Below are 27,318 nucleotides of genomic sequence, written 5' to 3' on the forward strand. Positions count from 1 at the left end.
CGCTCCCCAGTCTTTCTCAGGGACCCGGTGTGAAGACATGGCCACCTCATAGGCTCTAAACCACTGCCCTATGTCATCCTTTCTAAAATACTCCTTTACTACATCTTTGGGGATGTACACCTTGGACTCTACCTGCACCGGTTGAGTGCTGCCACCAGAAGGAGCGGTGTCCAAACTTTTCGCCTTCAGCTCCAACTCCTTCAATCTTATATCATGATCCATTTGGCGTTGTTGTGCCTCCAAGGCCAACTTCTGCTTTTCCATTTCCATTTGTCCTGCCAACTTTGCCATCTCCATTGCATGAGCCCTGTCTGCTGCCCTGTCTGCCAGCTCCTCTGGCGACAGGACTCTGCTGGGCTCCCCAAGGTTGTCGGGTGGAACGATGTCCCCCGCATTCTGTGGGTCTCTTGACTCCTTCCAGGCTCTCAACGCCTTGGTGTACTGGACCTTCCTCTTGAATCCAGCATGGGGAACTCGGAGTTTTACACTGTAGCCTTTCAATTCCTCTACTGTGTATCCCTCCAGTTCCTCCCAATCCACCTCATCTATTCCAGAAATCACAGAGAGTGCTCTTCCAGCAGGGAGTGAGCCAGGCATGGCTGAAGCAATGGTCGATGTCTCAACAGTTCAAAAATGAAAACCTGTGGCTGCGTTACTTGGTCTGCTCTCACTATCTGGTGATTAATAATTCACTGTATGCAAATTACAACCGTAAATCCGAAATCCCAGCCGCTGCCAACAATGTTAGAGTCGGGGATCTCTGATTGGCGCAAGGATGCCCTTGTGTCAAGCAGGGACCCTCTCCTCCACGTCAGGGCTAAGGATAACCCCTTTTGGAATGACCCTTGCTCACCCTCTAGGTGCGTGGCGTGAGCAGCCAAGGCGATTCTTCAGGCGTTGTTGGTTAAGCAATTATAATCACACACACAGTAAACATATCAATCCCCCCCAGAAACGGACACCAGGCTTAGGTATGTGAAAATATGCTCCTTTATATAAAAATAGTTATCTCAATATGCAGACTTATCACAAGACCAGTAACGTTGTTTCTATGCCACCAGATTATTAAAGCAGGCCAACAGTTCTTTACGCGAATACTTCTTTAGTCGTTTCTCAATGTCACTTGGGAGATTCCAGTCTTGACTTACTTCAGGCCTACCGCGGCTCACCCATCGGCCGTGGGCGCGCTCGTGCCGTGCACAGCTCCTCCCGGTGGCTCCCGGGCAGCGGCGGTGAGGCGGGCGTGCGGTGAGGATTTAACGGGGAAGTAAGGCGGTGCGGGCCCCGAGCCCGATACTGGAATTCCTGTAGCACTGTTGCGTGGAGAGAGTCGGCGCAGATCGGTGCGACTCTCGGCTTTGGGGAAGTGTTCTTGGATCCTCAATCAGCGGGTGTGGGCAACAGGCAGGCGCGGCCAGCGACCCTTAGCACGGCGGTGCAGGGGGGGTCTCCACAGCGGGGGCGGCGCGGCCTGAGAGGTCCGGGGGTAGCGAAGCGGGGTCACAGGGCACGGACAGTGCAGCTGGATGACCCGGCGTAGATCACAGTCGTCGGACGGATTCCGGCGGGAGGGGTGACAGCGCGCTCAGCGCACTCCAGTGGCAGGCGGTGACAGGGGCGCAGGCAACCTAGCCCGGGGACAGAGAGCGGCTCCGGACGGAGCGGGGCTCTCACGGGGTAAAGGCAGGCAAGCTCCTGAGTGTCACGGCCCTAGGAGGGGGCGATGAGGGGCGCAGTCTCTTTCCAGCGGGATGCACACACGGCTCGATTGGAGGACGAGCAAAAGCACAGAGAACCCACTGGTCCTGGGGTTCAGTTCAGGGGGCAAGCACAGATCAAGCCCTTGGAGAATGTTCAAGCACAAAGCAGCAAAGTCTTTTCAGCAAGTCTCTTCCTCTCCTTTCTCAGCAAGCCAAGCAGCAGGCCAGCTCCTCCAGCGTCTTCTTCTCCTTCTCGTCGGGCAGAGGTTCTTTGTGGTAAAACAGGATTCTGATTTCTTAGGAGCCAGGCTCCTACTTTTATACAGTGATTCTTTTGTTCTTTAGTGCCAGGGGGCCTAGGCCTGGCCCAGTCCAGTTCTGGAGCACTTTGTTATGGTGACTCTGCTCTTTCCTTTCAGCAGCAGGGCAGAGACATCAGCCGCTCCACAGGGGACGGCGCCGGCTTTGTGGTGGCAGAGCACAGGTCTATTCAAGAGTCAAGGTGTACTCCTCCCTCCCATCCTGGTGTCATCTCTCTACTCACCACCTGGCAGCCAACCTGTCTCTGGGGATTCCCCAACCCTGCTCCTTTACTGTTGCTAGGCAGAACACACACACACAGCAGAGGCGGACTGAAATGGCCAGGTCAGTAAATACTAACTTTCTAAAAGTAGTATTTACAAACCCAGGATATTAAAATAAACTTGACTACAAGAAGTATTTTATTATTCTGAGTTCAGGCATACTAAACTTGACATTCTACCATGCTCTATGAGTCCACTGGGGTCACAGCGTGTAGTGACTACAGCAACCCATTCTGGCCTATGGAGAGCAGGTAGCCTTCAATAGTGAAAAATGAAAATTGGCTGTAATTCACTACTAGGACATGCCACACACATCAGGGCATGTCCTACCTTATGCCTACAATGCACCCTGCCCTTGGGCCTACCAGAGGGGTGGCTAATATGTAGGTAAGGGAAGGTTTAGGGACTGGCAAGTGGGGGCACTTGTGCAGTCAGCGCGACAGTCCCAGACCGCCCGCAGGGTCTGCGATGGCAGACCCTAGACACATTTTACAAGGCCGCTTTCTGTGGGTGGCGCAACCAGCGCTGCAAGCCCACCAGCAGCATTGGCATTCACAAGCCCTGGCACCCCTGGTGCACTTTACTGGGGACTGATAGTAAATCCAATAAACCAATCATGAATATCAATTACAGGTACACTTTACCTAGGGAGCACTTGCACTGCGGCACGGATTAGCCGTGGCGCAGTGCCCTGAGCGGACAACACCAGCAAAACAGTTGAGGCACACCATCAAAAAAAGTGGAAGGGAAACTCACGCCAAGGTGCCAGGTCTAACACCTCTTAATCAGGGTTACAATAACTGTGCAGGAAAAATTGCTACATGTACAAAACATCACCTCGTGGGGCAGGCAACACATATTTGTGACAAACAACCATCAACAGATTGTTGTGAATAGCCACACAGGCACTGCCCAGTGTGAGTATGCACAAGCTAAATGGTGTATCCCTGTCCAGTGGACACATGCAGCACACATTTTAAAAATACAAACTCGGCCACGGAGCAATGCCACAGAGGCAGACCTATGCTGAACCCACAGAGAATGTGCACAGTGTTGGATGACACACATGATTAGGAGGACAGGGTGTCTCAGGGGACTGTAGTGGGCACACTGCTCCGTGTTCCTGGAATGAGCTGACTGTACCATGTTCAACCGTCATGGCACTATGCATATCTCCCACTCATGCACATCATGTCTGAGGCCACAACATTGGTCATGCATGCTGCAAGGGTGTTCAGTTGAAACCTCACACTCCTATGTTGAAAATCATCATCAGTGACAAGAAATATGGACCCCCCAACATAGTGAACAGGTCATGGCACAGGCAAGGTACCAACACAAGTCACAGACCACCCGCCCACATGATGCAGAAAGCAATGTTCACTTAGATTTACTGGCACCCTAGATCACCATGTGCAAATGTGATTACACACAGACCAGGGGACACATGTCAAGGAGGGGAAGGGATGAAAAAGAGAACCAGGTGACATTGGGGAACAGAAAATGCACTGCACATATAAACTCGGGGAGTGTATCCAGGCTACAGAGAACTTCCAAAAGCTGGTGACACATAACACAACAAACAGCCATGTACCTACCCCCTCCTTGCTGCAGTCTCTCCTGTAACTGCCTATCGAGGTCAGGGAAGACCACCTCCAGGATACGTCTCATGTGGGGGGTCAGGCGTCGGCAGCCGCCGTGGGGGCGAGGAGGGTCGAACGCCAGCTGGACCCGGGCGATCCGCCGGGTCCAGCACCGGATGTCCTGCCACCTCTTGCGAACCTGTGGCAGCTGCCGACTATGCTCCCCATCAGATCTCACGGCCCTGACGATGTTGTTCCAGATCACCCCATTCTCGTAGGCAGTTACCTGTCAGGATGACAAAGTGACACAACATCAATACACCTGCTCCATGTCCCAGAGACACACATTTGAACATCTTTGAAATGTTGAACAGGGCATAGGATGCAGACAGGAATTACATCATACACGATAAGAAATTGGCCTGTGTGCAAGCCCCAATGAACTACATGGCATTGAAAGTCAACAGGTTGGCATGAGGGGTGCAACACACTCACTGATCACGCCACATGCTGTGCAGCACATGCAACAGCAGGCTGATGGCCAGCACGTGCCAAGCAGTCACATGTCCCACTCCACTGACGCACCCTCAGCATACTAGACAGACACACCCAAGCACAGATCACTCACCTGTCATTGACAACAGCGGATACAACCCTCACTCTGCACATGTGCCACCTGCCAGTGGGGGGTCACAGGTATCATGCTAGCTCTGCAAGTCAGACACACAGCACGGCTTACTTGTCACATCAGATGGGTTGATCTGTTGCCTCCTCCATGCAGCTGTGGTGCAACACTTCACATAGACACTCACCCACATGTAAAGGAACATTCACACACATCAATGTCCATGAGGTCGTACACATCATTTGGGCACTCTCACCACAGGTCCACTGAACTCATACACATCTGTGGGTACAGTCTCCTGTCACACCTGGGAAACCACTGAATCACCTCTGGACAATAGGGAAAAAAGCCACCAAGGATTTGCCAGGCTGAATGTGTCATGCACTATGCAGTGAAAGTCACAGTAAGCACAATGCAAGTGAGGAGTGCACACAGGAACTACATCATGCTCTGCATGAGAGACATCAGCATGTCCCCCCCTGGGACCCACTCTAAACAACATTGCATGTCTGTCCCACCTGGACACATTATTGACAGTCACACAACAGGTGCATAGGCAAAGGTAGTGGTCTCAGCACTTACCTGCTCCCCTGGTCTCCCATACAGCTTGGTGTACTGTGGGAGGAGGCAGTGCAGCAAGGCCTCATTCTCCTCCTGGCTGAATGGCTGGTCCCTCTCCACAGTACGTGACATGGTCCAGAGGAAGCAGAGACAGCAGCAGTGTGGTCGACTGGAAAGTTGTGCGGGCAAGTGCCCTCTCATGGGTTCTGGCTGCCTTATATCTGTCTTGCTGAGGGGCATTCATTTGAGGAGTACATAGTGATTGATCAGACTCATTAGCATCGTACGTTTATTCCAATCCCTTTAAACATACACCAATGACAGCATTCACATCGTTCAAATTTTGAGCATCATGTCAAGTCAACAACCACTTTGCAACATTGTATTTTGTGGCCAACTGACTGTTCCCGGACACCTGATCGACACTTTTCAACTGAAAACTCTGTCTCCATGACAACCAGCATGCATTTAGGGCCTAATACTTGTCCCTTATGTGTCCCCTATGTAATTTTGAAATCCACACACAGGTACGGTGCGTTTCACACGTACCCCTACGGCACCAGTTGTACAGTGCGTTTCACACGTACGGGTACGTACTAGTTCACACGTACGTGTACGCACTAGTAGTAAAGTGTGTTTCACACGTACGGCTACACACTAGTAGTATAGTGCGTTTGACACGTACGGGTACGCAATAGTAGTACAGTGCGTTTAACACGTACGGGTACGCACTAGTAGTAGAGTGCGTTTGACACATACGGGTATGCACTAGTTCACACGTATGGGTACGCACTAGTAGTAGAGTAAATGTAAATGTCAAAATGTTAATGTGGGTGTACTTGTAAAGCGCACTGTGACTCCAAGGAGTATCCTGGTGCTGAAGACCGCTGGGGAACCCGTCCTGGTTTTCCCTGTGAGATGGTCCCTTGCTGGGTATCTCCAAGGTGAAACCAGGCATCCCCGGCGTCTGTGGGGGGCCGTTGTAGAGATGAAGCAAGCTTAATGTCCAGAGTTGCCGAGTGTGTTCCCTGGTTAGAGTAGGCACCGAGGCGAGAATTATCGAGTCCATTTGACCCTGGTCCACAACCCTGCCGCGTCGGGAATTGAACCCTGGTCCTGGGCCGTTCTCTGCTTACAGGTCTGCCGCCTCTAACTAGTGAGCCACACCACTCTGCGTTTGACACGTACAGGTATGCACTAGTAGTAGAGTGCGTTTGACACGTACGGGTACACACTAGTAGTACAGTGCATTTCACATGTACGGGTACGCACTAGTTCACACGTACAGGTACGCATTTCACATGCTTACAATGGTAATACAGGCATACACATGCCAGGAATGGAGGGTTAAGAGTCGCACAAGGATGTCCATCCAGTACTTGTCATTGCATACTTTCATGTGCAGGCCCTAGGTGTGGAGCCAGTGATATTGCACAGGTCATCTCATCTAGTTGCACAATTGATGTGTGATGACCTGTGGACACATGTCATGTGTGATGGGGCACTATGTGGCACACATCACCTTGCCACTTGCCACATGTGTGTCTGTAGTCCAACTGCTTTCATGCACAGCAGCAGTGGGATGGCACAGTCATCAACACCCGCACCTGTCTCCTGATGCTAGGGACAGGGTCACTCTATCAACTGACATGTCACGATCAGCGTGCCCCTTTGTGACTATGTCAGGTGTGTGTCATGTGTTCCCATGAGCTTGATGTCAGTGTTCCGTCAACTGCATCTGCTGTTGGTGCATCCAACATGGGTCTGTGTGGAGATGGGCATGGAACACAAACACATCTACGCACACCATGCTACATGTGGATTCCCACGGCTGTAGGGTCTGTGTGCATCGAACATCATATTTTTCCAGTCATACATGTCTGCGTTGTCTCAATGGCTGTGTCTTTCTGTTGTCACGTGTACCCCTTATCTCAATGTGTTTGATATGTACATTTGTCATTCCATGTGACCTGTGCGTGTGCCTTGCAGTCAGCTGTGTGGATGAGATGACATCCTTCCAATGCAGCTATGTGGTTGTGTGTCACTCCGTTGATATCTGTTGCTCTTCACTCAGACTGGCCACCAGCTCATTTCAGGGCATGTCATGTAGACTTGACAATCAACAGGTGTATCTGGCTTTTTGTAGGAGTGCCAGCAAGCTGGTATATGTGTCCTGTATGTATTGCACACACCCGACTCCATAGTTACCTGATGTGTATTAGCAGTGTAGCATGTGCTATATCCATTGACATTGATATTGGCAGACTCTCAATCTTCATTCTTACAAACAATTTCTTGCAGGGCACAGCCTGTCCCAAGAACAATGCCAGACTTGGGTGCCATGAGGGAACGTGCCTGCATCCGCTGTTACAGATTCACTCACCAGTTGATTGAGGACTTGACAGACAAGCTGGCACCACACCTGCAACCGCGACACAGGTATCCTACTGCGCTGAGCCCCAAGATGAAGGTGATGGCAGCCCTACATATTTTTGCCACAAGTACGTTTCAATTCACCATAGCTAATATTGGTGGGATGTCACAGACAATGTACAGCCGTGTCCTGCGTGATGTTTTAGCAGCCATGTTGGAGCACCTTGATGAATTCATCCAATATCCTACTCCTGAGGAGTTGATAGATGTCAAGGGTGATTTCTATGCCCTGGGAGGGATGCCCCATGTGATTGGGTCCATTGATGGTACACATGTGGCTTTGGTACCACCACAGGCACAGGAACAAACCTATCGCAATAGAAAACATTACCACTCGATAAATGCCCTTGTGGTGTGTCTTGCTAACATGCTGATTTCCCATGTCTGTGCACGTTTTCCAGGATCAGCACACGATGCCTACATCATGAGGCGTAGCAGGGTGCCACAAATGATGCTGCGGCTGCACAACAAACGAGCATGTCTTGTTGGTGGGTATACTCTGTTTGTCCTGTGTGTTGCGGTATCTTTGGCTCTTACGGCATCTGCTGACCCACTTATTTACATGATGTTTCCATGTAGGGGACTCTGGCTATCCCAACATGCCATGGCTGCTGACACCTCTCCGCAACCCAAGAACAGCTGCAGATCACCGGTACAACATTGCACACGGGCAGACCAGGCGAGTGATTGAGAGGACGTTTGGACTCCTGAAGAGCCGATTCCGGTGCCAGGACAAGACAGGCGGCCCCTCCCTCATGCCCCGGAGAAGGTCTGCCAAATCTTCCTCGTGTGCTGCATGCTGCACAACATGGCAGTTGAGAAGGCAGTGCCACTCATCCTGGATCCGGATGAGCAGGAACATCCACCCGTGGAGGATCAAGGGCTTGCTCATGAGGCTAGTGATGAGGAGAAGGAGGAGGATGATATCCGGAGTCAACTCATACGCAACTTCTTCTCATAATGGTGAGTCACTGGGTATGAGTGTGCAAGCTTGTAGCATTGAGTGGCATGTGTTGCAATGTGTGTGTCCAGCTGACTGAATGCAAAGTGACTTTGATGTGTGTTCTGATGTATCACTCGAGTGATGATGTCATGCCACACAGTTATGCGAAGAGACTTTCTAATAAATTTACATGTGTCCAACATTGTTGATGTTTTGTAAATATCCATGTGTGCGGCGAGAATTGTTTTAGGTGACTTCTTGTGTGTCTGTCATTCCCAGGTGTTTGCGCCTGTTGTCTGCTCATGTCATCGTTGTCCTCCTGCTATTCCTCATGAGGATTGCAACGTGTGCTGAATCAGCGTTACATGCATGGACATGTGGAAATGTCAGTTTGGGTATGGATTGCAGCAAGGCTTTTTGGTGGTGGTACGGGTTGGGAATGTGTGGGCCTGCTTCTGTGCATGTTGTGGTAACATGCATACATGTATTCTCACCATGGAGCATATAACATGTAGCATCACTCCCATGACATGATAGTCACCCTTCTTGACAGTCATCTGTAGTGGACTGTGGCGTCTGATGAAGGCATCAATGTGTGTAAACCTTGCCTCTGAAACATTGCGGATGCTACGGGTGGACATAATGTGGGACATCACAACAACAAGCTCTATGGGGAATTGCAGCCTCTCCGTGTGCAGCAGGATGTGTTTGGCTCATCCCCTTAACTTGTGTGCCAGTTTATTGGGATTGACATCATCCGTGTCGTGAAGGGGGGTCCAGCATATGTCCCACATGTTCTGTCAACTGACCTGTGAGTCTGTTCATATGGATGCATTTCCCTTTGTGTGTGTATGTGGAATAAAGGTGTTCAGCACAATCCAAAGTGCCTCATCTCTGTCACTGCAGCTCTCTTGGCAGTTTGCATGCGTCATCTATGGCATAATTGTCAAATATTGAGCATATGTGTGTATGTGTACTTCGGCAACATGCATGCAGTTCTTCATGGCTAATAATATCTATTGTGCATGAAGTCCCTGGTTGTGTATGTATTTGTGCAGGTTGCTCCCCACAACGGGACGTGAACGCATGCTGATGGTGTGTCTCCTGTGCGCAGCTCCGCATTTTGTTGCCTGATCCTGTGGCCATCATTTTTGGTGATTGTTCATACATTTTCTCGGAGTGACCCATGAGTAACCTGACACTCCTTCCTTTACATACACCTGTTGCACTGTGCCTTTCTGACCTCCTTGTCTTTGTGTGCTACTTTTTGCCTAATTTCTCACCCCTTCCACCTGCTGCTGCCTCACCTGCGGCACCGCCCTACCGAGTGCCCTGATTCTGCAACCCACACGCCTCCAAAATGCTCAGCCCTTCCCCCTCCACCCATTCTAAATGCAGCCAGCAGCTTTTCTGCGCCACTGTTGCGCCAACGCTGTGCCAAAGGCAGGACCATCTGCGCCTGCAATGTGCACAGTGCACGAGCCTCTGGTCTTTGCATTACCCACGTCACACAACAGGCTCATGCTGCAGCCAACCTCCAAGCACTGTCCTCCAGACAATCATCCGCCTGCTATCAGGCGACCCCTAAGCGCACACACGACACCTTCGCATGCTGAGTGTGCAACTCCAACTGCCTACACAGCGCTGCCCAGCCTAACAGACCCTGTCAGAAGAACAACCAGGTCATGTGCCTCCTACTCCACACCCGCTCCGTCCACCAGCACGACATTGGACTCTGTTACCTCCTCAACACAACAGCCCCACACATCACCTTCATGACAGTAACCTGAACAAAGGGATCCTCAGCACACAACTTCTTCATTGCCATCTCAGACGGACACAAGATCACTCGCAGGGACGGCACCAACAATCCAGGAGGATGAATTGCAATTTATTCACAAGTACACCCTCAGAGTCACAAATCCGGGTTTGCAGCAACTCCCTGGCAACCCTCAGAGTAACGCTCATCTACAGATCTCCAGGCCTACATCCACAATTCCGCTAAGCCATCAACACGTACATCTGCACGCACGCCCTCACCTCCACAGGCTACATGTTGTTGGGGGCCAGTAACTTCTTGCTGGAGGAGAACCACACCACCATCCATCATTGCTCCATCAACATTTGAATCCATGTCTCCGACAAGCACACCCCGCTACCAATACCCCAAAGATGCTTGATGTAAGTCACCACAGACAAGCTGTGTGGGACACTCAAAACAACACCACCGCGACACCCTGCAACCTCACGCACTGGATCAGCAACTGATCCAACAATCTTGCCACATTGACGGACTTTCCTGTGAAGCACAACAACAGTTCATGCACCTGGGACAAGGCAGACCTACTGGACTCCTACAGGCCTAGCCGGACTCTTGTGCAAACCTTGCAACACAAAGAGCCATCATTTACCTTACAGCCCTGGAAAACACCACACACAGACATCATCATATCATCAGCAAGGACAAGTGGAGATCCTTCAGATAGAGCTGAGACACCAAAACACACGACATCAAGGAGCTCATCAGCATTGTGAGTGAAATGACAACAGATCTCCATCCAAGACACCACACTCTTGCAAGGCAGATCACATCCCTTGCAACTTTGTACCACTGTAAGCTCATGGCCATACATAACAGCCTTGGCACACAGAGGCAGACAGCACTATTATCCGCTGGACAAACCCCCCTCAGGTTCTGGACTCCCGTCAGCAGCAAGTACACAACCTGGCTCATGTGCACCATCCACTCTGGCTCTCCATCAGGCCCCTTCCCACACAACATCTCAACCACATCATTCCCCATCCTTGAAGCCCACGTCCAGCACGGCATGAATGTCTCCTTTGAGTTTGACACATTCTATGGGTGCTGGAGGCATGCAGAGACCCAGGCCCTTCTTAAACAACGGACGGCAGTACCGCAGGATCACCTGGTACATCACCCTGCTTCCCTACCCAGCAAATGTCATCAGGAAGACACTCAACAAGCAACTGACAAATGTCCTGCACGCAACCAGCTCCAGGCAACCGGCACAAGACCATCTTCCACAGTAATCACACCACTGCAACCGTCATCATTGCCACCACCACCAACAACTTTGCCCTGCTCAACAATGGTGAGACCATCCCCCTTGACCTCTCCACGGCATTCTACACCATGTGCTAACACACTGTCAGCTCACACATCTCCAACACTGGTATCCAGAGAGGGCCCAGGATTAAATCAGAAAGTAGATCACCAGCAAGGCCCAGGGAGTCTTCCTCCACCTTGCAGCATGTAGTACACTGGGGTCATCTGGCCCATGCACCAGGGCTCTTCTCTCAGCGTGACCATCTTCAATATCTCCATGACCCCCCTCTCCACCATCACATGCGCACACAACCTCATCATCATCTCATATGCCATTGACACCCAGCTGCTCCTCAAACTCACCAAAGACCCAGCCATTGCCAGATCCAAACTTCAAGAAGGCATGAGATCCATTGACAAATGGCTGAACATCAGCCACCTGAGGCTGGACTTGGACAGGACTGAGGTCATCATCTGAGGATTGTCCCCTTACGGCTGGGTCAACTCCTTGTGTCCCACTGGTCTGGGCATCGCACCAGCACCCAGTGGCCATGCACGCAAGCTGGTGTTCATCATGGACCCATCGCTCACAATTACCATGCAACTCACCACCATCTGTACCTCATGCTGCAACACCCTCCACATGCTGCAAATGATCCACAGATAGATCCACTCCAGGGCAAGACAGACCATCCCCCAGGTCCACGACACCAGCCGGCTCAACTACAGCACCGGCCTCTATGGAGAACAACAGCAAAACTGCAGGAGAACTTGTCCACATCCAGGGTGCATCCACGCACCTCATCTTCAACATCCCCCGTCCCAGCCACATCACCGTCCACCTGAGATAGCTACAATGGCTCACTGTCTGCTACAGGATCACCTTCAGACTCCTCAACCACAATCAGGAGGCAGTCCACAACCCCAGACCCAAAACCGACCTTGGACATCTGTCATCCAACACCCCGTTGGCCCAACTCCATGCAGCCCACCTTGCCCTAGCCACCATTCATCACATCCACATAAAACTGCATGCAGGAGATAGTCCTCCCACCTCGCCAAACAGATCTGGGACTCCCTCCCCGGGCACCTCAACATGACCCATGACCTCTACACCTTCATGATACTCTTCCAAATTGGTCTGTCTGAGCAGTATTGCAAGCCCCCCCTCAGCAGCTTGAGGCCATCACGGGTGAGTATTGGGCTCCATGTCTGTATTTTGTGATACATTGTGAGCCATGTGTGTCCTCGACCGGACTCAGATCCAAGTGTATGGATGGCTGGAGTTAGTTCCACACTCAGGCATACTTTGACATATCCCCACACATATGTTGTGGACTCATGCTAAATGACTGCAATATAAAATTTCATGTATTAACTTTTTATTTATAGCTCGGGCGTGATTTGTGCACAGAAAAAGGTGCAATGCAGGGAGCATAGAATCCAAAGTTCACAGGGGGAGATGGGATCCTTGGCATTTCAAGTCATCAGAGTCCAGACCACAGTGTTTGGCATCATTGGTCAGACTGTGACCAGCAAGTCCATGTGGCAGATGATGTCAGTCAATGAGGTGATGCTGTTGCACATGAAGGCCAGGTGCCAGGCCAGGTGACCTGGGAGATGTGGATGTGCCGCTGCCTCTCACGATCTTTTCTGTGGACGATCCACCTTCTTCGGGGGACCCTCAGGTGCAGGCCTTGATGATGCTTGGGACGCTCCGTCAGACGAATCCTCCTCCTCCTCCCCCCTCCCTGTGGCTGGTGGTGGTCTTCGCCTGGTGGCACAGGGAGGGTTGCCCATGTTGACGGCGATTCGACGGAGTGAATGGCTTATGTCCCTTTGCACCGCCAGGAGCTCAACCAGTCTTGCCTCCATCCGTCCTTGGTGTTCTTGTTGACTGGCATGTTGCTAGGCCTGCTGGTTCTTGATCTCTGTGAGGGTCACCACTACCTGGCAGAACTCCCTGGTGTCACGCCGGTATGCATCCATGATGTTGTGTATGTGTGACATACCGGTCCCTTCAGCTGGCTGGTCAGGTTCTCGCCTGCGCCTGCCTCCACTCCCACCACCCCTGCCCACACGAGCCTGGCCTGCCGTTGTGGGCACATCGGGTCTACGGGACCCCTGAGGGATGGCAGTGGCGGTGTTGTCTGCCTCCTCCCGGGTGCCCACCGCACCTTGTCCCTCCTGGTCAGACTGGCTCAGTTGTTCACTGCGGGCAGGGCTCCTCAGTGTCTCCTGGGATGCGGCAGGAATGTGGGTGGTGGTTGCCACAGATGTTCCTGAACCAGGTTCTGCAGGGGCTTGGACACCAGAGGGTCCAGGTCGGTCGGGGTCATCCGCGGAGTGTTGAGAGGCGTCGCTGCCAGTGGGATCAGGTTCCTCCCGAGCATGGGACTGTGATTCTTCCCCCCATTGTTGGGGGGAGATTCATCATGTTGCCCTGTGTGTGAGAGACAGACAATGTTAATGCTGTTTCATGCAACATGCATGTTTCATACACATTCAAGTTGGCACTGTTCCTCCAGGTAGTTGTATGTGCCTAGCATTCTCCTCAATGTTCACTTGTGGATGGGTATGTTGTGGGGGACAGATTGATATGTTCTCCTGAGTCTTTGACATGTAGATTTTTGGCTTGGATGCTTCTTCGGCTATGTATTGGTCTTATTGTGTTACATGTCCATTGTGACAGTGGGTAAATCCATTGCCTGTCCCAGGGGTGTCTGCTTGTGTAAGGGGTATGTGTGGCAGGGCCTGCTGGTGTGTGTAGTGTGATTTGTCCCTGGGGCTCCCAGGTGATGTAGCTGTCCCCCCATGGAGCATGCTGCCATGACAGTGAGTGTGAGTTCCTGCCCTAGATATCTGACCTTGTTGTCTTGGTGTTTGTGTTTGCACTGGTCACAGGAGGGCCTTGTCCTGCCTACACCCTGGCCGAGTGTGAGCTATCTTGTCAGTACTTTCCAAATCCCTGTGCATTGCTCATGGTGCATGGGTATGTACCTGGGCCAAATGGGATGAGGGCAATTGTGTCTGATTTGGACTTCAACAATGTGTTTTGTGCCACCCACCCTCCCAGCATACTGGACATCCATTCTTGGGTTGGTGCTTCGTGTAGCATGGGACATAGCATGGCCTTGCTTTCTCAATGGGGCATACACATGTTAGTGGCATTAGCGTTGTTTTTGACTGTGGTTCTGGCCGGTGAGGGTTTGGGGGTAGTTGCGTGCATTTGGTGTAGTTGGGGCGTGGATGCCATTACCCCCATGTTACATAAGTTGTTTGTGTACTCACCAGGCTCTGGAAGTCCTTGAAGTCCATGTACTCCCACCGGAGGAAGCAGGGCCATCACCTTCTCCTCCCAGGGATGGAAATGTACTGGTCTGCGGGGCCCACCACCTCCAGTGATGTTGCTCTGGTCGTAGTCATCATTCATTTTTCGCTTTACCTCCCTCCGCAGATCGTACCACCTGGCTTGGCATTCAGTCCTGGTCCTTCTGATGCAACAGCATTCACCCTATCGACGATCCTCTGCCACAGGCATGATTTTTCGGCTATGCTGGTCTGTCTGACCAATGTTCCAAACAGCTGTGGCTCGACTCTGATGACTTCATTGACAAGGATCTCCAGCTCCTCCCTTGTGAACTTTGGATTCTTGTCTGTGGGCATGGTGTGGGGTGAGGGTGTGGATGGTTGTGGGTGTGTGGGTCTGAATGTGACGGTGTGGGTCTGAATGTGAAGGGGGTATGTGTGAAAGAGGTTGTGTGAAGGTGTATATGTTAAGGTGGATGGGTGCAGTTGTTGGTGTGTGCTCTCTAGCTGCAGTGAGTCTGTTTCAAAGGCTCATGGTTTGTGTGTGTGGGCCCTTTTTATTGGTCCATTTGTGGGTGGGCCTCAGTTTGAATTTTTGGTGGGTGTGTTATAAGGGGTGGTTGTGAGTTTGCCCCTCTGTTTGCCTGTTTGGATGTGTCTGTAGACGTGTTTTGTGGTGTTGTGCGAGTCGAATAGACCCTCCTTGTTCTATTTTACAGTGTCCGTGATTCAGTACGGTACAGGGGTACGAGTCGTACAGGCACACCCCCCCATGCGTTGTGTATGTACAGTGCGTACACGGACATTGCTATGTACGGTGCGAACACTGCCATTGCGTATGCACGGTGCGTACACAGACATTGCTATGTACGGTGCGAGCACCGCCATTGCGTATGTACGGTGCGTACACCGACATTGCTATGTACGGTGCGTACACCGACATTGCTATGTACGGTGCGTACACCGACATTGCTATGTACGGTGCATACACCGCCATTGCGTATGTATGGTGCGTATACCGACATTGCTTATGTACGGTGCGTACACGACATTGCTTATGTACGGTGCGTACACGACATTGCTTATGTACGGTGCGTACACAACATTGCTTATGTACGGTGCGTACACTGTCATTGCGTATGTACGGTGCGTACACCGACATTGCGTATGTACGGTGCGTACACCGACATTGCTTATGTACGGTGCGTACACCGACATTGCTATGTACGGTGCGTACACCGCCATTGCATATGTACGGTGCGCCCACCGACATTACATATGTACAAGTCATTCCCTTGAACGGGACGTTTTCCGTACAATTCGTAAATCGGAAAGCCGGTCCGGATCGTACTTGTACGGTCGGACTGTATTTTTAGGTTTCGTACGTAAAAGTGTCCGGGTCCGTCTCATACAACTTTTCCCGATCTGATTTGTACGGATAGGGCAGATCCGTATGTATTTTTCACATACGAATCGTACTTCATGGGTCGGACAGGACTTGTACGATTCGTATGGAAAAATTTACAGGTACGAGTTGTACGGGAAAAAAAAATACAGGATCGGAATCGGCCCCAAAATGATTGAAAACAATTGAAAATATCAGTATTAAAGACTGACACACTGTTACCAGATTCATTAATAAAAACTCTATGTTCTGTTTTAATCTTCAAGCATCTTATCTGTTTTATTCTGACCCCATGAAATTTGGATTTAACCTTTAGCAGGATTTTACAGGCATCAAAGTTTATTTAAATCAGATTTGGCATTAGTTAAATCATGTAAAATAGAAGAAGATTTGGAGGTGAAGAAACTATAGTCAGGGGTCTTTACATTTTTTTGTATTAAGAGGAAATATTGATTATTTAAATTATTTTTCTTCTTAGTAGAAAAGGCAATTGTGAAGGCTCCAAAGGAGGCTTTAAAAGCATTGCAGTTATCAGTGATAGAAGTATCAGACAGATTATTGAATTGAAAAAAGTATTTTATAAAAGCAGTAGCTTCAGAAATAAAATGATTGGCTGTCAATAGATAATTGTTAAATCTCCATCTTCCTGTTTTTAAATCGACGTTGGCAATATGTAAAGAGACCAATATCTGGGCATGATCAGATATAACAATGGAGCTAATCCCAGCCAATTGTAAACTAGACAGTAATGATTTAGTAATGAAAACATAATCAATCCTGGGCATTGTGTTATGAACATTAGAAACGAACACAAATTTCAGTTTGTCAGGAATGGATAGCATGTCCTCCATACATCTAATAGCTGCATAGATTAAATTGCTGCATTAATGCCTTGTGGGATTTGTCTGGTTTAAATTAAAACTTAGGCTTCCTATCCACAAATGGGTCTAATAACTAATTAAAGTTACCAGCTATAATTATGTTGGTATTGACAATGTTTGCAAGTTTGACCTGGATGGTATGCCAAAACTCAGGTTTAGACTTAACAGGATTATACATATTAAACAAAGTAAGATGTTTGTTCTGAAAAATAACATTAACGGTCTAGTAGAAGTAGGTCATCTGCATTTGCACTAAGTACACTTTATTCTGACCTATTTTAGGGGTGGCTTTTTGCAGCTCCTTCCTCAGATCCGTGTTGGTTAGAGAGCACATCCTTGTTTTAAGCCCCGATCTGTATAAAGTTTTGACGAGACCATGTCCCTTGCGAGTTTTACTCCAACCCAAGTCCCACCATAGAGAGAAACAATGGCTTTCAGGAGACTATCCGGAACCAGTTTTGGAACTTCCCCCACGGATTGTTGCAGACTACTTCATCAAACGCGGCTGAGTAGTCTACAAAACAAGCAAACAGTGTCATGTTGTTTTTGCCAAAGGCCTGCCGTGCAATGTAAGATAAAGCAACAATGTTGTCAATGGTTGAGCCTCCCTTATGAAAGAAGGTTTCAACAAGGGGCAGTATTTCTTCTTCATCAGTCCACTTTGCTAGTTCTTGCAGTAATACGGTTGCATATGCTTTCCCCTCAATGTCCAAGAGGGAGATTAGTCTGTAATTTTTCAGATCAATGTTGTCACCGTTCTTGCATATTGGGTGAGCAGCAACCCACGGCATGAATTTGGGACAACTGCGTTAATTCTTTTTTTTTTTTTAAACACTTTATTTATTGGCATTTTGGGACAACTGCGTTAATTCTGCATGGTTAGAACAGTGGGCAAGGGACCCATGCCCAGAAGGTTGAGTCCTCCCTGTACATTCCTTCTGGGAGACCATTAGAGCATGGAACTCCATCTTTTCTTATCTTTTTTACTACTTTCATTACTGTCTGCTTGTCCATCAATGTGAGGACGTTCTTTGTTGTCTTCTGGTTGTCCTCAGTGTCCCTTATTATAGATCTTTTGGATCCTTTTTGTTTAATTTTCGGTGCAATTCCTGGTTTCTCAGTGGACATGTTTGCCACATAAGTTAGCCATATTTCAGCAGCCACTGAGTTGCACCTGTCTGTTTTCTCATTATCTAACTTATATATGTATTCCCAACATTGCTGCTATTTATTTATTCACGGTAGCTCATTAATCTTGGTCCATTCAGCTTCATTGTGTTTTTGTTTTAGGGTTCCAAATGAGGGTTTTGCCTTCTTGCTTTAACTCTTTTATCTTTTCTATTGTTGCAGTGATTCCTAATCTATTGTGGGCTCATATAGCCCTTCTTAGCTTGCAGGTGCATTCCTGTAACTCGTGGTTGTAACCAAAACTATAGATTCTCTGTTGAGTTCTTTTTGGTTTGTTCCTGTGCCCTTCCTTCCCCAACAGGGTCCACCGTAGGTCCTTAATCCAACCAGACCAATCATTAATTGTCATTATAGAGGATATATCCACCAACCTGTCTTCCCATCTGTTCTTCCAGGCCTCTATTTTTACTGCACCGCATGCATTCCCTTTGATCCTTTTTATCAATTTATCTTCTTCAGTTCTTTTTGTGCAAATCAATGGCTGATAGTTGTTCCTGGGGTCTTTCATGAAGGTTAAGGTCAACGCAAAGCATTGCTTGCTCACTATGTTTATACCGAGTCATCCTAAAGCCTGTCAATGGTTTTCTAAGGTTTGAGCTTGGGAAGATGTAGTCAATTGTTGTACTATTGTTGAAAGTATAGGTTCAAGGAGCTTTGGGCTGAGCTTTTCTTACTATAATCTCTGCGGATATGAGATTGTGCGTGTAAAAACAGCTGTTAAATTTGTTTCCCTGACGGGTTGCTATACCAGCTGTTTGTAGCGTCCGCACCAAGGTTGTGTAGATTGAAATCACCTGTTATGACCACATCTTACAGCAGATATTCACACATTAGATCTTCCAGACAGACCATCAAGTTTTCTGTTATTTTTTTGGGCCGTATATAGGGTTATTTAAAGAAGTGCCATGTTGCCTTCATCACCTGGTAGCCTTCCAAAATATTGGCATGGATGTCATTTGTAGGTAGTCAGCAGTCGCAACTGAGACCTCTGGATTGCTCCCTGCTACTGCTGGCACTTCCTTTGTGACCCTTGGCCTTAAGGGGGCAAAACGTCTGCCTCCTCTGAGACCAGGGATCACAAAGGAAATGCCAGGAGTAGCAGGGAGCAAGCTAGCAGTCTCAGCTCCAACCATTGACTACCTCCAAATGACGTCCATGAATACCAGCCTTCGGCATATCAGAGTCCGGCTTAATTTATTTGATAGTTAGTTCTAATAAGTGATTTTTGTACAGTGATATCCCACCTGATAGTCTTCCAAAGAGATTTGTTTTACACTGTTTTTCTGGCTGATTTGTGCAATTCTGAGAATTCTTCGAGATGGGTTGGTGTTATCACTTAGGTTTCTTGCAGGCAAACAATGCTTGCTTCCTGCAGCATTTTAATTGCTGATTTGCTATTTAGAACTCCTGCTAGGCCAGTCACGTTCCAAGATATAAGATTTATGGTGTTGCTTTTATTCATTATTGCAGAAGCAGTAGAGGGAATCTTACTGCAGCTATCCTGTTGGGTGACCTTTATGCTAGGTATATCTCGTTTTTCTGCCACCCAAGTTTGTTGCCAGTCAGTTCCAGTCATCCTCTTGCTCATCAGCCTTTGCCATTGGTCGAACTATCCTTGTTTGGGTTGTTAGCTCATTCAGTGGATAATATATCCTTAAGATGATATAGTTTGAGTTTAGTTGGACACTTGAACCTCCCATTAGCAGGCCTTTCCTTGTACCACCCACTTAAGTAGCCCTTTAAACATGTTCCAGGTTTGCCAATGGAGCCTATGTGTGTAGTTTTAAACTGCCATTTTAACCTTGCAAAATAAAACTTTTGCAGGCCCAAACCTTTCTTTTTCATACATATAAGTCACCCTTAAGGTAGGCCCCCAACAACCCAGAGGGCAGGGTGCAGTGATTTAAAAAGTTGGACATGTACTTTTAAATTTTACATGTCTAGTAGTGAGAAACTCTTAAATTTGTTTTTCAATATTGCAAGGCCATCCTCTCCTGTGGGATAATATTGGGTTACCAAGTTGCATTTAATAAGTGATAACTTTCAATTGGGAGCAGGTAGGCAGGTTGAGTTTGGTGTCTACAGAATTGCAATTAAAAGGAATCTTTAATGGTGAAGTTGGATTTTTAATCACAATTCTAAAAATGCCCAAACATTTGGTGTCTGCTGCCTGTATCCTGAGTCTCATGACTAGGTGTAGCTGGCAGTTGGTCTTTGTGTATTGCTCCCACACTGTAACACAAAGGGAAGCTAGGTGTTGGTCGAATGGGCCACCTTGAGTTAACGAGGGGAGGAGCTGTCACCTACCACACTTGCACATCAATAAAGGTCTGCCTGAGCACTATCACAAAAGGGTTTGATACTAGTCTATGATGACCTCAGATAATCTGTGGCCAGGGAAGGGAGGCAGAAAATTCCAACCACCATTTTGGTGGGGTAAAGTTCTAGAAATTACTCTTACTTCAAAGTGGGCACCAGGGGTACATTTTGGGCCTCAGACCACAACTCTTCAATACATTTCTGAACCTGTGGAAGAATGCCAGGAAGAAGGACTGCTGTGCTGCTGGAAGTACTGCCCTGCTGCCCTTCTGCCTGGGTGAGAAGAACTGGACCTGCAACTTCTACCCTGCGCTAACAAAGTGACTACAAGGGCTAGGACTCTGCCGACTGTGAGTCTTGCCCTACTAAGTAGTGCCATCCCAGTCCTAGGCCCTTGGAAGTAGGCCTGAAGGTGCTCTGCTGGCCCATCTATGGACCCAACAGAACTGCCACATCTCCTTTGCACAAGACACACAGATGACCTCCAACCTCCAGCATCCCCTAGCAGAACCAACGCATCGCCTCCCGAAAACTCTCCATTGGAGCCAGTGCATGATGCCAGTCCTCCCATTGCAAGGCTCTAATCTACAGTATCTTCGACGATGACTCAGGAATCTGAATAGCAAGCCCCGCAGCTTCTTCAGAACCATCACTGCAGGACACAACCTCAACACAGGCCTTCACATTGGCAAGCCCTTCGTCAATAGCATCCTCAAGGATAATGCAGGTTCTCACATCGCCACCTCGCAGCTCCTTGCAACCGATGTTGCGCAAACCATCTCCACACTAGGACCTAGCATCACCTTGGCTGCACAACGCATCAATGACGCGGGTCCTCACAACGCACTGCAACCAAGATTTAAGGTACCCTTGTTCAGTGGACCTAAGTGGGTCTCTGTAGCTGGTCTGTGCTCCATCGTCGTTGGCCTAAACTTGTGAGTTTGTTTTGGTCTAGCGTTGGCAGACCCTTTGCATTTCTCCAGTTCTACTGATTGTTTTTTGTTATTTTTGGTCCTATTTTATTTATTACTATTTACTCTATTCTTCTATCCTGGTTTGGGATTTTCTAGTGTTGTGTTTTCACTTTATTACTGTTTGAAGTGCTGCATAAAAGCTTTGAATACAGCCTCTACGTTAAGGCTGACTGCTCTGTGCCACGCTATCTGAGGGTTAAGCACAGGTTAATTTGGGGTTTGCTTGTGACTTCAGACTGACAAGGATCGTGATTACTGATTGAGTAGGGTTTCTCCCTCCTCAACCAGTAACTCAATTTCTTACAAATGGTATCGAAAATCAGGTTGCTGCAGGAAGCAATAGGTGAAGGAGGATTATTTTTGGCCCTCATATGTTTTGCCCCAGATAAGGCAGTTTTAACTCCAATGAGTGAATTGGTAGCTAATGTAATATTGAGAAGTATACAGTTAGTCAATCATTGTAGAAACTTTGTTCTGCCCATAAAAATGAAAAGAAAAGTGGGCACAAGGAAATATCACAAGAATATATAACAGTACTTCGCAGGAAAAATGCCCAAGTCTCATAGAAAACATCCTAAAAACAAAAGTGCCACCAGATTAGAGGTTTGTGGCCATTGAAATTGTGTAGTGAAGAGAAATTAATAAGCAAACATCCAGACTGTGGAGAAATGAAAAAATGAAGCAGGATTCAAAAGTCCTGAGGCAGTGCAGAAGCAGGTTGAAAACAAAAATAAATTACCTTTTAATGCATTGGGTAAGGGGCAATATCCCACAATGAGGTGTACCAGTGCAGCGAACAGTAAAAGTTTTCAGGTGAATTTTATGAGGAAAATGAGCAGCGCCCAATTCAAAATGGCGCCCACACATATGCTAGAAAAGAAGATGAACTAATGGGAAGAAAACTCCTCAAAAAGAAAACAAAAACACAACCACCGAGTGCAGGACCATTCTAGCACCAGGTGGGAGGCCAAGAGTAACAACTTGCCTCCAGGAAGCAACATCAGCAGGAGAAAGAAGCTTCACAACTTGACAGAGCTTACGAGTCTGCCGCCATCTTTTGTGGCATGAAAAACAACAACTTAATATTTGTTCTGTTTCGTAACTACATTTTCAGTGTAGGACATATTTTTATTTTGGAAGTCATCACTGTAAAAACCACTGCTCCTTCCTGCACTCCAGTGTCAAAACAAAGAATGCCTGATCTTTATTAGGGCCTGTTTTATGGTATGCTATTTTATTAAACATTTCCATCTGTATATATCCATATATCTTTTTTACCCACCTTATTGGTATTTATCCATATGTATTTTGTGTTTTATTAACAAATGGAGTGATAGAATGGTAAGCATGCACTCATACTTTGATGCCTTGTAGCATTTTAACAAATGAAGCAGCCAACATCGCAAAACCCTGCATCCAAGGGTAAATATTAGCATTATATCCAAATATTTATTAAAATATGCCTGTATTTTAGGAAATTTCATCCTGTTTTTTAATTCTCCATGCTGTCTATCTGCTCAGCTGTTGGCCTGTACCTCAAGAAGGGTAGCACGAAAAGACACTCACAAGAAGCACAATTGGCTGCATTTTTTCACTTTTCAAAATACATACAAACAGGAAACACTGTGTCTTCTGTCTGTATTTATATGTAAAAATCTGTAAAAACAGACCACTGGGAGCCCTAATCATTATCCAGTGCTTTTTTGCACCTCATGATTATTGGTAAAAGCATTGAAAAAAGCATTGAAAAAGCAAACAGGCCTGGCTTTGTTGCAAACACACATACACAACGTGTTTTTGTCCACTGTGCACTCTAGATAGAAACCAGCCATCTGCAAATGAACCTTTGGCCTCTTTAGAGAAATATAGCTTGAAACCTATGCTACACTGAACATAGGAGCCACGTTGTGCATATAGTTTGCACTTCTGGCATTGCAATGAGGAAACGTATCTCATCTAAGAAGGGCAAAGCTAATAGAGAAGTATCTGATCACCTCAACACCCAATGAGAAGTCAGAGTCGCACACACACTGCTCGACATGCAGTTCGGAGCAGGGGTTATGCCCCTCTATTTTCACAGATCATACAATGCCACTGCAATAATCACAAATCCGCCTGCAAACTCAGTACATCAGTGGCACACAGGAAGATGCACAGCAACCTGCATGCGTGGACAGAACAGAAATGTCTGGTTCGAAGAAGTTCTGCCGTGGAATCGAAAGCCAACAGTTTATCGTCATATAGAATGACATTAGTTACTGCATTCGGGCAGTCACTAAGAGTACAGGACACAGAACATTTTGAGTAGCCTGCACAGCGGTTGGCATGTCAATGTTGCTTTTCTTTCTTCTGCCCTGTTTTAATAGCCTACAATGAAAAGAAGAGAGAATGTATTTGTTGCACTCCTTAGATAGAGAGAAGCTAGAATCTTTCTGCATATTTTTAAACATTCCGAGCTTGGACCCTTAACAAAAAAAAGTGGTATTGAACACTCTCTAGTATCTGTTCGCAATAAATATCTGTTTTTGATGTGTTTAATTTTGCATTAGAAGTTTTCAGGCGCGGATGGTCCATTGGGGCGTTGGGGCGTAGCCCCCCCGCCCGCGCCCGCAAGTTCAAAGTTCAGAGACGCCGCGCCCGCAAGTTCAGAGACGCCGAGGCCGAGGGTGGGGGAGAACTAACTGACAATGCATGTCAGTCAGCATGACGTCGGACCGTGGGCGGTCCGGCGTCATGTTGACTGACATGCATTGTCACAAGCTAGGGAAAGGCAGCACAAGTGCGCATGAGTGGGCATGGAGATTAATTTTTTACTCCGTGCCCAGTCATGCGTACTTGTGATTTTACTGCCTTGCGCATGCCCATTAGGAGCCCCTCGGTCTCCTAATGGGCAGGCGGCGGGCGTAGCGTAAGCTGTGCCGTCAGCCAATCCTGGTGCTGCTGGCAGCGCCAGGATTGGCTGAGAGGGGTTGGCAGGCCCCTCCTCCAGTACCGTCACTAGTGAAGGCGCCCAAGGGATCAGAGGTCTGAGAGCGAGGTGGCGTGGACGGGACCGGCTGTGAGGTAAGTTTTTTTTTTTTTAATTAAAAATATTTCATTTCCCCCCCCCGTGCGCGACCCCAACCCCCCCCCCCCCCCCCCCGCGAGCCGCGACTGCTTCTGCCTGCATTTTTTACAACTCTTGACGGCCCGTTTTATGGTCTTCAAAGTATGTTTCTTATCTTCGATTCATTTTAATGGAGATGTTATTGCGAATCGATTTATAGACTCCTCCGCGAATCTCAACCCTGTAAAGTTATTAATGTGAAAGCGCTATCTGCGTCTCAAAGTCTCTTAAGTGAAAACACAGCTCTGAGAAATCTGATATCTTACCGCCGTTTCTTTCGACATTAGCATGGTTATCTAATAAAAAGGAATCATTACAAAAATATGCGATTTCGAAGCGTGTTAATATTTTCACAAGTTCTCAGTGGGGTAGCGTGGCTATCCAATAGAACTCGTCACACAGGTAGGGTTATTGAAGCTTGCCGTGTCTGACTGAAAGAAAATACCAGACCGCCAAGCGACAATGAAATCATGTTTAGTTTCAACTTGAAAACAGATAGCAAACCCCATCGGAAAGAGAAACTTTTCGTGAGGAAGGGATTTATATGCACTGAAGCTTAGGCACCAGCTGAAATATTCAGAGGCGAACAATGGATCTCAGAGCACGTGGGCCGTGGCTTGACTGTAATCTGTGGGGAAGCAAAATTCACTTTCATTTCTGGCGTTGCCACAGCAATTGAGCACCAAGTAGAGTAAGGAAGCAGCCTCTGTGAGCCCTGTTTACTTTCGGTTGTTTGCACTCGATGCCCTTCCCCTGACTCCCCCCCCAGCAGGAAATAGCGGGCTGCTGGGCACATATTGTGATGCAAACCCAAGTTAGAAGGTGTGAGATTTCCCTTCTGCGGCCCTTGGTATTTTGGTGAATCGGTGTCCCGAGAGATAATTCTCTCCGTAGACTTCAGCAGGGGCCTGAAAGATACGTGTATACATCCCTAGCAAGGCAGACTCCGCTTTCCATCCTCTTGTGGTTGGTAAATTGTCTACCAACCATTACATTGGGAATTTACATTGCTTGGAAAGTGTAGAAGTGTGGTATGAAGCGCTATTTAAAAACAAGCATTTGCAATACAATAAGTCTCGCATTTACGCGAGATATTCACATTGCAAATAATAATGCCTGTTATTTTTGTTTTTGTTTTAAAAACATAAATAAAAGGCATTGTTATTTACAATGTCAATAGCTGAAACTCGCGTAACTGCGAGACCTATTGCATTGCAAATGCTTTTTTATAGTTTGGTTTTGGATCACAGGTGTTATCGCATGTGCTTGCTGCTGGCAAAGTTTCGGTTTTACAGGAGGCATAATCTTACAGGTTGCTCGGGGGCTCGCCAATCATAAATAACAAATGGAATAACTTTATTGTTCGCAACAACAGGCCCACGATTAAGTAACCGAGACCCCCTCCACACATCTTTGGAGGGTCTGTGCAGGGGTTGGTGTGTATGTAGGACAGGCTTGCATTAAGCAGATGAATATTCCCATGTGTATAAAATGTTTGCCCTCTGACTCACACGTTTTACGGTTTTTTAAAAGGGTGTGTTCCTTAGTAAAATTGCGAAAAATCGTGATAATATACGACTGCAAAAATGTGATTTTATTTTTAGCTTTGAAATTGTTTTGGTCCGTAATTAGTAATGTGGATTTTTCGAATGTTAAGAGACGTGTAGGTTTTATAGTGAAGCAACAAGGCCAGCAATAAGTAAAGCAGACATTTCTTCAGGGTATGGGTACATGTCAGTTTGTGGTGTGCCTGTGTTAGCAGTAGACACATTCGCACATGTACGTCACTAGATTGACTGTGCAAAGTAAATGGCGGCAGCGTGAATGCCACTGGTGTCTGACAGACGTGAGCATGCGCTGAGACCTTTGCATTGCTCTTGGTGGTGTTTAATGGTGGAGGTGGAAATGCACTTTGGGGGGTGGGGGTTATTCTGGTTGCTGAAGGTCTGGGGGACTGACGGGGTGGGGGAGGGAAATTGTGCAAGTGATGCGTGCTTCACATTTGCAGCCCCCTGGGAGTGCCAGTTTTGAATGAGAGCCAGATTTGCTGCGAGTCGGTTGGTCCCTTGTACCAGAGTTGCTCAACAGTATGCTTTTGGCAGTGTGGTTGTCTAGTCTATTAATGTCATAACTGCACTTTCACAATTGCTTCATTAACCTTCTTGCTTCTCAAAATTGCTTGAAAATGCACTGTTTACCCACTCGCTCGCCACGGTGCACTCCGACACAAAGTTTGCGCCCCACCACTTTCAAATGTCACCAGCCGCCCCTGGAAGTTTTATTTGTATTCCTCATGTTTGCAAACACGCTCGCTCTTTCATATGAAAGAGCTACACACCAAGGCTTTAAGTGGTTTGTGGGAAAAATGATGGGCTGGCGATATATTATATGGGATAAAGAACACCCTGGCATACATGATAAGGATATTGCAAGTCACCTCGGAGTTCCATAACGTTATAAAGGAACTATGGTTATGGAACTCCTCAATGACTTGCAATATCCTTATAATACATGGCAGGGGGTACTTTATCTCTTATATAATATTCAACCTGATTCTCACATCAGTGTTACATTTCAGCCTTTGTTTGCATCCAGTCTAGGTTTGCTGGTCAAAAGGGCCTACTTTCTCGAATAAATATA

This window comes from Triturus cristatus, chromosome 9 (genome assembly GCF_964204655.1).
Source record: "Triturus cristatus chromosome 9, aTriCri1.1, whole genome shotgun sequence".
NCBI classification, from domain to species: Eukaryota; Metazoa; Chordata; class Amphibia; order Caudata; family Salamandridae; genus Triturus; species Triturus cristatus.